Source organism: Triticum urartu, chromosome 1 (genome assembly GCF_003073215.2).
Source record: "Triticum urartu cultivar G1812 chromosome 1, Tu2.1, whole genome shotgun sequence".
Taxonomy (NCBI): Eukaryota; Viridiplantae; Streptophyta; class Magnoliopsida; order Poales; family Poaceae; genus Triticum; species Triticum urartu.
Window position 1 is genome coordinate 482,384,921 of NC_053022.1, and position 4,590 is coordinate 482,389,510.

Here is a 4,590-nt window from a genome sequence, read left to right on the forward strand (position 1 = left end):
TCTTACACCCGTTGTATGTGAATGTTGGAATCTATCACACCCGATCATCACGTGGTGCTTCGAAACAACGAACTGTCGCAACGGTGCACAGTTAGGGGGAACACTTTCTTGAAATTATTATGAGGGGTCATCTTATTTACTACCGTCATTCTAAGTAAAAAAGATGCAAAAACATGATAAACATCACATGCAATCAAATAATAATTGTGACATGATATGGCCAATATCACATAGCTCCTTTGATCTCCATCTTGGGGCTCCATGATCATCTTGTCACCGGCTTGACACCATGATCTCCATCATCGTGTCTCCATGAAGTTGCTCGCCAACTATTACTTCTACTACTATGGCTAACACGTTTAGCAATAAAGTAAAGTAATTTACATGGCGTTTCTCAATGACACGCAGGTCATACAAAAAATAAAGACAACTCCTATGGCTCCTACCGGTTGTCATACTCATCGACATGCAAGTCGTGATTCCTATTACAATAGCATGAACATCTCATACATCACATATATATCATTCATCATTCATCACAACTTTGGCCATATCACATCACAAAACACTTGCTGCAAAAACAAGTTAGACGTCCTCTAATTGTTGTTGCAAGTTTTACGTGGCTGCAAGAGGGTTCTAGCAAGAACGTTTTCTTACCTACGTTAAAGCCACAACGTGATTTGTCAACTTCTATTTACCCTTCATAAGGACCCTTTTCATCAAATCCGCTCCAACTAAAGTGGGAGAGACAGACACCCGCCAGCCACCTTATGCAACTAGTGCATGTCAGTCGGTGGAACCGGTCTCATGTAAGCGTACGTGTAAGGTTGGTCCGGGCCGCTTCATCCCACAATACCATTGAAGCAAAATAAGACTAGTAGCGGCAAGAAAGTTGACAACATCTACGCCCACAACAAATTGTTTTCTACTTGTGCAAAAGGAACTATGCATAGACCTAGCTCATGATGCCACTATTGGGGAACGTTGCAGAAAACAAAAAATTTCCTACGGTTTCACCAAGATCCATCTATGAGTTCATCTAGCAACGAGTGATCGGATTGCATCTACATACCTTTGTAGATCACGCGCGGAAGCGTTCAAAGAACGGGGATGAGGAAGTCATACTCGACGTGATCCAAATCACCGGAGATCCTAGCGCCGAACGGACGGCACCTCCGTGTTCAACACACGTACGGTCAGCGTGACGTCTCCTCCTTATTGATCCAGCAAGGGGGGAGGAGAGGTTGATGAAGATCCAGCAGCACGACGGCGTGGTGGTGGATGCAGCAGTCACCGTAGCAGGGCTTCGCCGTTCTTCTGCGAGAGGGAGAGGTGTAGCAGGGGAGAGGGAGGCGCCAAGAGTCAAGGGTGCGGCTGCCCCTCCCTCCCCCCCTTTATATAGGCTCCCCAAGGGGGGGGCGGCCCTAGGAGATGGGATCTCCTAGGGGGGGGCGGCCAAGGGTGGAGTGCCCCCCAAGGCAAGTGGGGCGCCCCCCACCCTAGGGTTTCCAACCCTAGGCGCAGGGGGTGGGCCAAGGGGGGCGCACCAGCCCACTATGGGCTGGTTCCCCTCCCCACTTCATCCCATGGGGCCCTCCGGGATGGGTGGTCCCACCCGGTGGACCCCCGGGACCCATCCGGTGGTCCCGGTACAATACCAGTGACCCCCGAAACTCTCCCGATGGTCGAAACTGCACTTCCTATATATAATTCTTCACCTCCGGACCATTCCGGAACTCCTCGTGACGTCCGGGATCTCATCTGGGACTCCGAACAACTTTCAGGTTACTGCATATTCATATCTCTACAACCCTAGCGTCATTGAACCTTAAGTGTGTAGACCCTACGGGTTCGGGAGACATGTAGACATGACCGAGATGGCTCTCCGGTCAATAACCAACAGCGGGATCTGGATACCCATGTTGGCTCCCACATGCTCCTCGATGATCTCATCGAATGAACCACGATGTCGAGGATTCAAGCAACCCCGTATACAATTCCCTTTGTCAATCGGTACGTTACTTGCCCGAGATTCGATCGTCGGTATCCCAATACCTCGTTCAATCTCGTTACCGGCAAGTCACTTTACTCGTACCGTAATGCATGATCCCGTGACCAGACACTTGGTCACTTTGAGCTCATTATGATGATGCATTACCGAGTGGGCCCAGAGATACCTCTCCGTCATACGGAGTGACAAATCCCAGTCTTGATCCGTGTCAACCCAACAGACACTTTCGGAGATACCCGTAGTATACCTTTATAGTCACCCAGTTAGGTTGTGGCGTTTGGTACACCCAAAGCACTCCTACGGTATCCGGGAGTTACACGATCTCATGGTCTAAGGAAAAGATACTTGACATTGGAAAAACTCTAGCAAACGAACTATACAATCTTGTGCTATGTTTAGGATTGGGTCTTGTCCATCACATCATTCTCCTAATGATGTGATCTCGTTATCAATGACATCCAATGTCCATAGTCAGGAAACCATGACTATCTATTGATCAACGAGCTAGTCAACTAGAGGCTTACTAGGGACATGTTGGTGTCTATGTATTCACACATGTATTACGATTTCCGGATAACACAATTATAGCATGAATAAAAGACAATTATCATGAACAAGGAAATATAATAATAATCCTTTTATTATTGCCTCTAGGGCATATTTCCAACAATGTCTTCACAAGGTTCAAGGTGATAGATTACATTGTAGAGACAATCAAGAGGTCTGCCGCGGATCAAAAATGATCATGTGGGTTTGCACCACACATTCAGACGCTTATCAACTCCAAAGTTGGAAGCAAGGTCTATTTGCTTGATCGTCGACATCTTCCACTACGGCTAGAGCTAGAGGACTGCATAGTGACTATGGACGAGACTCATCCTACATCTACTAAGTCCCATGCATTGGTAGAGGCTACAAGGAATGCTAGTCCTAGCTCATCTACAACTCCAGTTCTAAAGACTAAGGCTGATCAGCTACTATATCTTCTCCATGCTTGTTAGAGGATCGAGCGGAGTTTGGCCAACATTGTAAAGAACCAAGAGAGCTTTGAGAGGATAGTGGAAATGAATTTCTATGACTTGGATGTCAAGGTCACATAATTTGCAACCACTATCAACAGTCTGAAGAAGGAGGTGGATGAAGTGAAGCTGAACTCCAGCACTGATGATGAGGAGCCGGGCACATGTATTCCAATGACCACTTAGTTTCAGACTATGCCATAGGTTGCAGCTGTGCTAGTCATCGACACTAGAGCCGTAGTTTCTGCTCCAATTGCTGCTCCATCAGTTGCTCCAACTGTCCCACCTACCATCTCTACACCACTAGTCCAATAGACACCATCTGAGGTCTTTGCAGACACTCTCATCTCTACTCCAACAACTTCAACGTACACCAGAGCTGCAAGTCATAAGACTTATTCACCAGGAGCTGCAGGAGATTGAGCCCAGAGCAGCGTTTAGCTCTATACTCATTCGAACTTTTTGGTACTTGTTGCCAAAGGGGGAGAATTAGTATAGATCACAGGGCTTTGAGAGAGAGAGAGCATATTTATTTTGCTCGTTTGATTTATTTGGGTTCTTGCTATTCTTGATATATATGGTTGATGCTTGTATGAGGTTGTTACTTTGTGCTTGATTATACAGTACGTTGATAATATGCATATTGATCTATCATCTAGATGCCTTTTGTATGATCATTCACTTATATGATTAGTGATGAGTGCTTATAATATTTCATTCATATCATTTTGTGCGCTCGGACAAGACATATGTAACATGGAAGAGTCGCCCATGATCCTAATTGATTGTGCATTTGCATTCAAATGCAAATTTTAAATAATGCAAAATTTTAGGGGGAGCTCTTGCTTATCACATACTTATCAAAGCGACGATATTATTCACTGTTTATATCCTTTGCTCTTCTCGTCAGGGACGTCTTGCTTGGCGAAACGAGCGAGCTTCTGGAACATGATGTTATACTGGTAAACAAACAAGGTGCCTTGCTTCATATTGCGGAACTCCTCACGCTTTCTCTCAAGAACACTCTGAGGAATGTGGTGAGCTTTGAAGTCTTGGCGGAATTCATCCCAGGTAATCACACGACCTCCTCTGGAATCTTTGTATTGTTGATACCACTCTGCAGCTTGGTTTTTGAGTTGGAACAAGGCAAACTTGACAAAGTCCTCAGGCCTGACGTTGCTGCACTCGAAATGCTTGCAGATATCCACGAGCCAATCATCAGCGTCTGTCGCCTCGACACAGTTACTGAAGGTCTTTGGCTGGTTTGCGAGGAACTGGTTGAGTGTAGCAAACTGATTCTGATTGTTACCATGGCCTTGATTTCCTTGGTTGCGCTCTTGCAAGAGTGGCATAAGCATCTGCGTGTTGGCATTGGTAGCGGCCATCACAGCTTGCCATGCCTCCGAAGGTGGAGGTCATGGCGGCGGATCCGGATTCTGACGCGTTGGAGGAGCCATCCTGAAGAGGGTGACATCCATTAGCATCTTGACAGGCATATATTCAAGCTGAATCAAATGGATCGAAATTGCAACATATAGTCTTAACAGTTGAACAAGAATG